Here is a 12,298-nt window from a genome sequence, read left to right as displayed (position 1 = left end):
CTACTATAAGGCAGGTACTATTATACCCATCTTATAAATAAAGAAATTGAGGCACATAAAGGGTGCTGAAGGCCACTCAGCTAGTAAGTTGCATAGTCAGAATTCCAGTTTTGTTTTTGTTTTTTTTGGGGGGGAGATAAATTAGGAGATTGGGATTAACAGATACACACTAGTATATATAAAATAGATAAACAGCAAGGACCTATTGTATAGCACAGGGAACTATACTCAATATCTTGTAATAACCTATAATGGAAAAGAATCTGAAAAAGAATATATATATATATATATATATATCTGAATCACTTTGCTATACACCTATAACTAACACATTATAAATCAACTATACTTCAATTAAAAAACTAAAATAGCAAAAAGAAAAGAAATTCCAGTTTTACATTGAAAGGACTGAAAATGGGAAAAAGTAACTATTACCATATGCTCTATTTCAAGCCCTGGGGCTCTTGGGAAAGGCACGTAGGAAATCCCAGTCAGGGCAGGATCAGCATCTGCAAAGTAACAGAAGGAAATAAATTTACTGAGTGTCCACTCTGTACCAGAGATTTTCCCATAAGCTCTCATTTAAAATCCTGTGAGTTAAGTCTTCTCCCTCTTTTACAAGTGAGGAAACTGATCCTTAGCCAGGTTAAAGGTCTTCTTGTCAGTCACACAGATAGCTAGCAGCAGATCCTATAGAACCCAGGTCTTTCCAAGTACATGATTGTTTCATTCACTGAAGAAATAATTTATCCCCTGCAGGCTAGATGCCTGCAGAAAACAGCCATGGATCCCACCTTACAGAGGTTTTGCCATGATCAATTTTCTATATTTCAACATAATTAATTAAACATAACACATAGTCCTATGAAACGTGTAGACCCATACTGAGTTCCCACATTGTATAGTATCCCACATGGAGAAAAATACAGTTCAGGTCCTACGACCTGATTACCTCTTGCAGTAATTCATTGCAAGATGCTGCAGTAAATCATTTAAATTAAGGATTTATAGCAGATGGTGGCATATCAAGTCACCCTTCTAAATCACCATTTTCAGCCTGCAACTCAAGATCCTCTACTGGCTCCCCATGTTCACATCAAGTGTATCCTCTTCTTGTCATTCAAGGCCCTCTCTGTTCCTACTTTATCTTTCAAGGTCTGTTCTCTACTATTCTTCAAGCTTTCTAATACTGGGAAGATCTTTCATCGATTTATTCCACAGATAAATATTCAAGGCCTACTATATGTCAGTTACTGGGCTAGGCAGTTAGAAGCCATGCAGAAAGAACATGAAAGCCTCCTTGGAGTTATTTTTCTAGTTAGGGAGCTAGAAAATAAGCAGTGAATAAATAACATGATTCACAGATTATGAGCAATGCCATAAAAGAAATCAACAGGGTGAGGTGATAGGGAATAGCTAGGGGAGGGGCAGAGAGTGTCTCATTCAGATAAGGTGGTCAGCAAAGACCTCTCTGAAGACAAGCTATTTTAACTAAAATGCAAAGGATAAGAAGGAGCCAGCTGGGCTTCCCTGGTGGCACAGTGGTTGAGAATCTGCCTGCCAATGCAGGGGACACGGGTTCGGGCCCTGGTCCGGGAGGATCCCACATGCCGTGGAGCAACTGGGCCCGTAAGCCACAACTACTGAGCCTGCGCGTCTGGAGCCTGTGCTCCGCAACAGGAGAGGCTGCAATAGTGAGAGGCCCGCGCACCGCGATGAAGAGTGGCCCCCGCTTGCCACAACTGGAGAAAACCCTCACACAGAAACGAAGACCCAACACAGCCATAAATAAATAAATAAATAAATAAATAATTTAAAAAAACAAAAAAAAAGGAGCCAGCTATTGACATTGTTGAATGAACACTTGGGTTAAAAGGAGCAGCAATTGCTAAAGTCCTGGCAAAAGAGGGCTTGGCTTACTCCAGAAACAGGAAGAGACCAATGTGGTTGAGGAGGCATAAGCAAGAAGATAAGTAGCTGAGATAAGGTTGGAAAGGAAGACAGGAGTCAAATCATATTTTATGTACTGCAAATACAAAAATGAGATTCTGCCCTCGGAGGGTTCCATATATGCTGGGACCCCAGCTTTTACATGTGCTGTTGTATCCTAGTCTCCCCTGCCTTCTGTCTCCTCCTGGCATAGGATCAGCATAGAAGAGGCCCTTGGTATTTGTGGAATGGATAGCCACATGATATTTGGTGCTGAATGGATAGAGGTTTTCATGAATGATTGGAAGGTTGGATGATGTCTTACTCCATTCATTCTGCTAGAACAAAATGCCACAGACTGAGTGGCTTATAAACAACAGAAATTTATTGCTTACAGCTCTGGAGCCTGAAAATACAAGATCAGGGTGCCAGCACAGTCAGGTGAGGGCCCTCTTCCAGGCTGCAGAATTCTTATTGTATGTTCATTGGCAGAAGGAGGCAAGGGCGCTCTCTTGGACCTCTTTTTTTTTTCTTTTTTTTTTTTTTTGCGGTACGCAGGTCTCTCCTGTTGTGGTCTCTCCCGTTGCGGAGCACAGGCTCCGGATGCACAGGCTCAGCGGCCATGGCTCACGGCCCCAGCCGGTCCGCGGCATGTGGGATCTTCCCGGACCGGGGCACAAACCCGTGTCCCCTGCATCGGCAGGCGGACTCTCAACCACTGCGCCACCAGGGAAGCCCATCTTGGGCCTCTTTTATAAGTGCATTCGTCTCTTTCATAAAGGCCCTGTCCTCATGACCTAATCACCTCCCAAAAGCCCCACCTCCTAATAACCACCTGGATGGTTAAGAGTTCAGCAAATGAATTTTGGAGGGACACAAACATTCAGACTGTAACAGATGAACAGCTGGTTGATTGGACAAATCGTTGAATAGATGGATGGATGGGTGGATGGAGGGGTGGATAGATGAATGGCAGGGATAAGCAATCCAGCTGACTACCCAAGTGCATCCTCACTGTCACAAGCCGACTTTGATCTCTGAGCTCTGTGCGTACTACAGGTTGGTGGCTAAAAACTCAGAAAGTAGAACGAATGAACCTGTATGTGACTCCTCAGTTGGGCTCTGACTAGCGTATGATCTGGGCATAATCTTAGGCAAGTTGCTTAACTTCATTTATAAAATGTCTTAATAATAACTACCTTCCAGGACTTCCCTGGTGGCACAGTGGTTAAGAATCCGCCTGCCAATGCAGGCCCACACAGGTTCAAGCCCTGGTCCGGGAAGATCCCACATGCCGCGGAGCAAGTAAGCCTGTGTGCAACAGCTAGTAAGCCTGCGCTCTAGAGCCCGTGAGCCACAACTACTGAGCCTGCGTGCCACTGCTACTGAAGCCCGCACGCCTAGAGCCTGTGCTCCGCAACAAGAGAAGCCACTGCAATGAGAAGCCCGCGCACCACAACGAAGAGTAGCCCCTGCTCACTGCAAAGAGAAAGCCTGTACGCAGCAACAAGGACCCAACGCAGCCAAAAATAAATAAATAAATTTTAAAATAATAATAATAACTACCTTCCTCTAGGACTTGCTTTTTAAATTATGTAACATATATGAAGTGTTTAACACAGAACCAAAATCATAGTGAGCATAGCTCAATAATTGTTAGCACCTACATCCAGAAATGCAGAATTAGGACTTCCCTGGTGGTCCAGTGGTTAAGACTCGGTGCTTCCACTGTGGGGCACGGGGATTCAATCCCTGGTCTGGAAACTAAGATCCCACATGCTGTGTAGCACGGCCAAAAAAAAAAAAGAAATGCAGAATTATCATTGCATCTGGGGCTGATCGTACTCCAGGGGCTCTGACTCCCAATAACCAAACTTGTGAGAGACTAAGTAAAAACCCAGACACTGGGGTGACATGAAGAGGGATAAATGGCTACTTATGGCTTAGTAGGTTTTGTTTTTGTTTTCTGGGCCTGGACTCTCAGGAAATCAAATTATCGACAGACAAAGCATGGGTAGTGGAGACTCAGGACAAAAGGAACTGACAGCACGTGGCTGAGAAGCCACAGTGCCGAGTAAATTGCTCCTCCTGTTCTAGGCCTATTTTTGTCCAAGTAACCAATATTTCTCTTCTAAAATCAGATCACCCACTTCCAGACCAAGATTGTGATAGAGAACTACTGACAGACATGTCAATCACTGGCTCTCTCTCCATGTGTCTCAGCAGTTCTCAATGTATTGAGGGATCTCTCTGAGAATCCGCTAAAAAGCTATGTTTTACATACTGTGTGATCACATTTATATAAAATATGAAAACAAGCGAAACAAATTTATGCTGTTAGAAGTCAAGATAGAGGTTATTCTTGGCAGGGGGAGGGGGGCAGTACAGGGAGTGACTAAAAGGGAGTACGAGTGGAGTTTTCTGGGATTCTGATAATTTTCTGTTTTTCATCTACTCACTAGTTATACAGGAAGGTTCAGCTTATAAAAATTCATCAAGCTGTGCACATATGTGCTTTTCTGTGTATAGTTTTGTATTAGTTATCTTTTACTGCTAAGTGTCTTAAACAACATATATTTATTCTATAGTGTCTCGGGGCAGAAATCCAGGCATGGCTTAGGTGGGTCCTCTCTTTTGGGTCTCTCTCCAGGCTATAATCAAGATGCCAGCAGGGGCTGCAGTCTCTTCTGAAAGTTTGACTAGGGAAGGGCCCACTTCTAAGCTCATTCATATGATCTTTGCAGGATTCAGTTCCTCAGTGGCTGTGCTCAGCTTGCCAAGTGGCCCTCTCCATAGAACAGTTCGTGATTTAGAGCTCGCTTCATCAGAGCAAGCATATGAGAAGAGCCAGAGAGAAATGATGCAAGGAAGAGAGAAGTCACAGTCTTTTATAGCCTAATCTCAGAAGAGGCAGCCTGTCACTTGTGCTGTATTCGGTTCAGAAGGAAGTCACTAGATCCAGCCCAAACACAAGGGGAGAAGATCATACAGGGGCATGAATACCAAGAGGCAGGGATCCTTGGGAGCTGAGGGTCACATCATTTCAAGTTTTTAAAACATGAAAAGGAAAAGTATTCCAGATGTTTCCCCAAACCTCCCCCCACCCCAACATACTCATCCACAGACGCTGCTAAAGCCTCTTGTTCGATGTGGATGCTTTCCACCCCACGCTACCTGCTCCCTCGTAACAGATCCTCACTTCAAACTGGCAGGTGGAAGAGGCCATCATATTACAGAAGTAAATCCCAGTATTGAGGACAATCCCTATAAGGAGAGCCATCATTGACCCAACCATTATTGAGCACCTACTATGTGTCAGGCTAAGACAGCAGCCAGATGAGCCTGGGGGGGGGATCAAGCACATCAAAGGTGGGCACTGTCCTGAGACATCTTCCTCCAAGGTCTCGAGTGTCCTTTCACATGCTCCCCTCCCCTCTCTGTATATTCTCAACAGCTGCCATGTCAACGTAGTTCCTTAAAAATGGACCCCAAGGGAGGGAGTAGTTCTAGGCTGATCATCTCAGTTTGTCTGTGACTGAAGGGTTTCCTGGGACACAGGATGTTCAGTGTTAAAAGTGGGACAGTCCTAGGCAAACCCTAATGGTTGGTCAGGGTTCATGCTTCATGTCCTGCAGAAATGAACCCTGATCCTTGCAACAACCCAGCAAGAAAGGGAGCCTCGGAGAGGTTAAAGAAAGCTTCCAAAGCTAAAGACTGGGCCCCTCAGTCTCCAAAGAATGTGCTCTCAGCAACTTAGATCTTTTGGCTGTTTCTTGTATTTCCTTAGACATCCCCTGGGACAGGATCCTTGGGTAAATGGCATATCAGTGTGCATTTTTGTGTCTAGCCTTCTAGTTCCAAGCCCACAGGTTAAATCTGACCTTAAAAATAAAAGTAGAAAATGTGAAAAAACAAAAACAAAACCTGACCTTAGATTCTAAACACCCCTGATTGTACTCACCCCATCAAAAAATTCCAAGAACTTGTATTTACTTGACATTCCTCTAGGTTGGGTTCTGCCATCATTTCAAATGTGATAGCTATTATTAGATTTTTAGACCCTTGTAAAGTAAGGACTTTATTTTATAGCTTCCTTAGCACAGTGCTGGGACAAGTAATATCTAATATTTATCAAGTGCTTACTTCACATCAGGCCTTAAATCAATTAAGCCTTTTATATCCCTATGAGGTACATCACATAATTATCACCATTACAGATTAGGAAACTGAGGCACAGAGAGGTTAAGTAAGTTGCCCAAGATCACACAGCTAGTAAGTATAGGGACCAAAGAGTAATATCTATTTGCTCATTGATTATAAAGAGTTCCCTGTGTTTTTTTCTGGAAAGACTATCATTTGTTCTGACAGACTTAAGTGAAGCTTTCTGAAAAATGGGTGGAAACCTCAGCTAAAGAGGTACATGTGATATGCCATCCATTCTTGAAAAACCATGAAAGCATGATCATTTTGATAGAATTGCTTCTGTGTCATCACAGTTTCTCTCTGTCTTGGTTTCGTCATCTCTACATCAAATGATAATAATCATCTCTACCTCAAAAAAACTGGACCAGGTCTAAGAAGCAGCAACTATTCTTATTATCCCTCCCAAAGGTCTGGAGGCCTGGGCGGGAGCATGGAGGTCATTTGGTTAGTCCAGTGTAAATTCTGAGCCAGAAGCTGCAGGCCAGGCCGTGGTCTTAGCATTTGGTTCATGGCTATTCACTTCCACACAGCTATTTCAGTGTTTACCCCCAGTAATTTCTCTCACTACACACTTGCTACATATGCAAATGAAAAATGAACTGAATATTCAGTTCTAAGTAGCTTTGGTTCGTTTTTATACCAAATTCCTACTCTCTGTTTTATTTGTATTTGTTTGTTTTTAAAACAGCAGAGAGTTTTTAGAAAGGAATGTATGTACAGCTAGACATAGAAAAAAACCCCTGTGATGTCTGTCTTGTGCACCATTTGCACCTCTCCTACAGAGCACAGTGCCTGGAGTACAGTAGGCCTTCAAAAATATTTGTAGGATTCATAAACAAATGACTAAATGAATGGTTATTTCTAGGAAGTAGGATCACTGTGGGTTTTTTTTTTCTTTTTGCCCATCTACATGTCCCAGTTATCCTAATTTTCTCATTTTTCTACAATGAACATGTATTTCTTACGGAAAATGTTTAAAATCTTACTTCAGCAAATAAATACATAAATAAGTGAATAAAATGGAGCCTGGGTAGCCTTGTAATAGGAAGGTTTCAAACATGGGCTGCCTGGACAGGGTGTGCATGACTCCGTTGCCTGGGATCTGATGGGAGAAGGAACAGGAGTCCCCATCCTAGAAGCCAGAGGCTCCACCAGCCTGCCCTTTCCGTTTTCCTTTGGCCCACAAGACATCGTTTCTTTGCTCTCGTGTGTTTACTGGGTGAACGCAAGAAGCAAGTCCCAAAAGTGTTTTTCAAGGATTGTAAATGATTCATAGGGAGCTCATAGACCTTGGCTGTCTTCACGTTGCTGCATTGGAGGTGGTGCCGCTTCCACGCCCTCCCCGCCCCCCCCCAACAGTCCCTGAACCCTCAGAGGCGACCCTCTTCTGTAAGTGTTGGCCCCCGTATCCAAATCCGAATTCCTTCCAGACTCAGCCCACTCCACCCAGGTCTGTGGATGCTGACGAAGAAGGGAACAGACAAGCCAATTTAGTTGTCATCCTCTCTTTGTTCCCTTGACCTTGAGGCACTTAACTCAGCAGAGCTAGCCGTGGGGGGAGCCCGGCAGAGGCTGAGAACGAAAGACTAGAAACCTTGAAGGGCTCTTGGAGCCTGCGCTCCTTCTCTCTGCTTTGGTCACCATAGTGACTTCTCTCTGAAACCTCAACCCAATGGTTTCTGCTGGATATTCATTCATAATAAGGCCACCTCTGCGTTTTCCGCCCACTGCGGAACAGGCACCAAGTGCATGTGGCTGACGCACTGGGCCTTTAAACTGCGGGACGGGGGGCGGGGGTGGGGGGAGTCAGGGCGTCTCGGGGGGGAGGAGAGTAGGGGGGTGGCGCATGGCGGGGAGGCGGTCCTCTGCCGTGCACAGGGAAGGTTCAGAACTGGAGAGGGGTTCAGACCCCTTGTGGTTCTGTCCCCTCGGTTTACAGAGGAGAAAGGACTTGCCCAAGGTTTCTCAGCCCTTCGAGAGACAGCCCCGACTGGAATATGACAGCCCTGACTCCTGGCCAACTGCTCACTGCACTCCATCATCGGGGTGCACGTACGGCCCATGTTCTCACCCCAGATTTTCTAACTTCTTGGCCTTTTGTGCCAAGCACTGGGCATACTTTTTGGGACTGTTACTAAACGTTAAGGAATTTATGGTAATCAGATCGTGATGAGCCCCTAGTGAAAGTCTAGAACTAGAGTTCCTGTAGTGAGACAAAACACTGCCATTTCCAGTACAGATTTGCAAGTAAATTAGCTCATTTAATCCCTAAAATTACCCCGCAAAGTGACTCTTATTATTCCCTTTTAAATTGAGAAACCTGCGTCTTCAGAGAGTGTTTGAATGGGTAAACTTGGAGTCAGGTGAATTTGAATGCTAACTCTGCAATTTACTAATGATAAAGGATGGCACAATAGCTCATTAGTACAGGCAATGACTTCAGATTCACTGAGCCTGTAGCTCATTAGTACAGGCAATGACTTCAGATTCACTGCCATTTCCCTGCTGTGTGACTTTGGGCAGGTTACTTAACTTCTCTGAGCCTCTATTTCTCCATCTGTAAAAACATGATAATAGAACCTACTTCATAAGTCATTGTGAGGATTAAATAAAGTAATGTATGTAAATCACTTAGCACTGCGCCTGAGGGTTAATAAGTGGTTTCTGTTATTCCAAAATTAGAAAGTACTCTCTCCTGCTAGAACTTCTGGTCACACACAAAAAGAGAAAATCTACACCCCTCTTCCAGGTTCACCCAGAGCCCAAAGCCTTTCCTTTGTGTCAGCCAAGGAAGAGAGCACTTGAAAAAAATGACATTCCAAAGAGAGGAAGGTGAATTTGAAAGATGCTTTTCATAGCTTGATTTCACATTTTTAAAAGATTCAGACAAGGGAAGAGTGGAAATCTGTATCTTTCTATAGCCTTGCTGCTAATACCTCCTGAGTTATGCTGCCCAACACGGTGGCCGCCAGCCTCGTGTGGTTACTGGAAACATGAAATGTACCTGGTCCAAATTGAGATGTGATGTAAATATAAAACACACACTGCATCTTAAAGACTTGGTACGAGAAAAATATTATAAAATATCCCATTGGAAACAACAAGGTCCTATTGTATAGCACAGAGAACTATACTCAACATCCTATGATAAACCATAATGGAAAAGAATATATAAAAACAGAATGTATATAGGGCTTCCCTGGTGGCACAGTGGTTGACAGTCTGCCTGCCGATGCGGAGGACGCGGGTTCGTGCCCCGGTCTGGGAAGACCCCATATGCCGCGGAGCGGCTGGGCCCGTGAGCCACGGCCGCTGAGCCTGTGCGTCCGCAGCCTGTGCTCCGCAATGGGAGAGGCCACAATAGTAAGAGGCCCGCGTACCGCTAAAAAAAAAAAAAAAAAAAAAAAAAAAAGTATATATATGTATAACTGAATCATTTTGCTGTACAGCAGTAATTAACACAACACTGTAAATCAACTATACTTCAATAAAAATAAACAATTAAATTTAAAAAATAAATATCACATTGATAATTTTTATACTGATTTCCCATTGGAATGATTTTTTTTTGGCTGCACCATGTGGCATATGGGATCTTAGTTCCCTGACCAGGGATCAAACCCATGCCCCCTGCAGTGGAAGCAGGGAGTCTTAACCACTAGACTGCCAGAGAAGTCCCTGGAATGATATTTTAAATAAAATACATTGGGACTTCTCTGGTGGCTCAGTGGTTAAGAATCTGCCTGCAAATTCAGGGGACACGGGTTCGAGGCCTGGTCCAGGAAGATCCCACATGCCACGGAGCAAGTAAGCCCCTACGCCACAACTACTGAGCCTGTGCTCTAGAGCCCGCAAGCCACAACTACTGAGCCCGCGTGCCATGACTACGGAAGCCCACGCGCCTAGAGCCCGTGCTCCGGGACAAGAGAAGCCACCACAGTGAGAAGCCCGTGCACCGCAATGAAGAGTAGCCCCTGCTCGCCGCAACTAGAGAAAGCCCGTGCACAGCAACAAAGACCCAACGCAGCCAAAAATAAATAAATAAATTAAAAAAAATAATAACTACCTTCCTCTAGGACTTGTTTTTTAAATTATATAACATATATGAAGTGCTTAACACAGAACCAAAATCACAGTAAGCATAGCTCAGTAACTGTTAGCACCTAGATCTAGGAATGCAGAATTAGGACTTCCCTGGTGGTCCAGTGGTTAAGACCCGGTGCTTCCACTGTGGGGCACGGAGCAGCAATCAAAACCCAATGCAGCCAAAAATAAATAAATAAATAAATTTAAAAAATAAAATATATTATTAGAGTTAATCTTACCCATTTCTTTTTTTTTTTAAGATTTTTGATGTGGACCATTTTTAAAGTCTTTATTGAATTAGTTACAATATTCCTTCTGTTTTATGTTTTGGTATTTTGGGCCCCGAGGCATGTGGGATCTTAGCTCCATGACCGGGGATTGAACCCGCACCCCATGCATTGGAAGGTGAAGTCTTAACCACTGGACTGCCAGGGAAGTCCCCTACCCATTTCTTTCAATGTTTTTAATACAGCTACCAGAAAATTTTCAGTTATATATGTGGCTCACATTGTATTTCTCTAAGGCTGAGCTAGTATAGAAAACTTTAATTCCAGCTCAGCTGACCTACGTAGGACACCTCCTCACATTTCTCTCGCTTAATTATCACAACAACATTATCTGGAAAGTATCGTTATCTACATTTTACTGGTGGAGGACAAGCTTAGGGATGCCAACCCTTCATTTTGCCAGGTAAGGTCACCAAATCACTATTATTATGTACTATCATCATTTCATAAAGAAAAGACGTCTTTAATAAGAATAAAATTGAAAGTTTCAACTATGTAAAACAGTACATTGACGCCCACAACTGTCTCCCCTAACAAAAAAAAAAAGCAGTGGCATTCTTTAAAAGTTTATTATTTTGCAGGCACTGGGATAATATATGCTTCATCTTATTCAGTTCTGTAAAATCTATGAGGTCAGTACTATTATCACCCTTCAACAGATGAGGAGACTGAGGCTCTGGCTGTAGGATTTTAAGAAGATAGGTTACAGGGTCCCTGGAGAAAGAGAACCGGGAATGGCTTTCTTGACGTAAGAGAAGCCATTTTGGCCTAAGCCATTTTGTAATCTAAGCCTGGCCACAATGCTTGCCCTTGAACAGGTCTCAGTAATCAATGATCTTCAAGAACAAAGGAATGCAGGAGCAGAGAAAAGGCAGTCAAACAACACTGCAGTGATAAAGCAAAGTCCTAGTTCCTCCTCAAGGGATATACATAACAATATATCTTTGAGTTCTTCAAGAACTAAGGCCTCCACCCAGGTGGGGAATGGAATGATGATGTTGACCCTCCTGACTTCAATCAACTAAAGCTTAGACTCTGTGACCTTGGCCCCAATTCTACAGTGAATCCTCCTTTGCTCAAGCCCCTTCATGAATATGCATGTACACTTAGCTTGAAAATTCCCCAATTTTGCTGTTGGGGAGACACTGCTTTGGGAAAGATCCCCAGTGATCTCCTTACTTCCTGCAAGTAATAATAAATCCGTCCTTCTCCCCATCTGTGGCTTGGTGTGTCTTTGGTTCAACACCCACCAAGAGGCAAACCCATTTTTCAGGTAACAGGATTTGAACTGTCAAATGACAAAAATAATACAATTTTGTAATGAGTATCATGTCCTTTACTTAAGGGAAAACAACCCATGGATTGGGGGAGCACAGTGCCTCACAAGCAGTGCAGCACTCCTTCTGAGGGATTCTGGGCAAAAGCGAGTTTTACAGAGCGTTAGATGAGGCAATGCAGAAACAGGGCATGATTGGCTAGGAGGTCAGGGATTCCTTAGAAGGCCAGCAGGTCCTGTTTTCTAGGATAAGGTGAACTAGATTTAGCTGTTATTGGTGTAGTTAGGGTTCCTAGACAGTGAGGTGTTTCCAGTCCATGTGGGCTGACTCAGGTTTAGATTTGTAACTTGGGCCAGGCCACTGGGCAGCCTCCATTTTGTGGGTACCGATATAGGAATGTCCTTTATCAATTCCCCACTTTTGATCAATACTCTCAGTTGTACTAGAGTATTGATCAAAATTTAAGGTGTTAACTCAGCTCTGAGCTACTGCTTTTTGTGAATGCTGGTGACAGGT

Source organism: Leucopleurus acutus (assembly GCF_964270905.1).
Source record: "Leucopleurus acutus genome assembly, chromosome: 3".
In the NCBI taxonomy this organism is placed as follows: domain Eukaryota; kingdom Metazoa; phylum Chordata; class Mammalia; order Artiodactyla; family Delphinidae; genus Leucopleurus; species Leucopleurus acutus.
The sequence above is the reverse complement of the archived record's forward strand: the minus strand, read 5'-3'. Positions refer to the sequence as shown.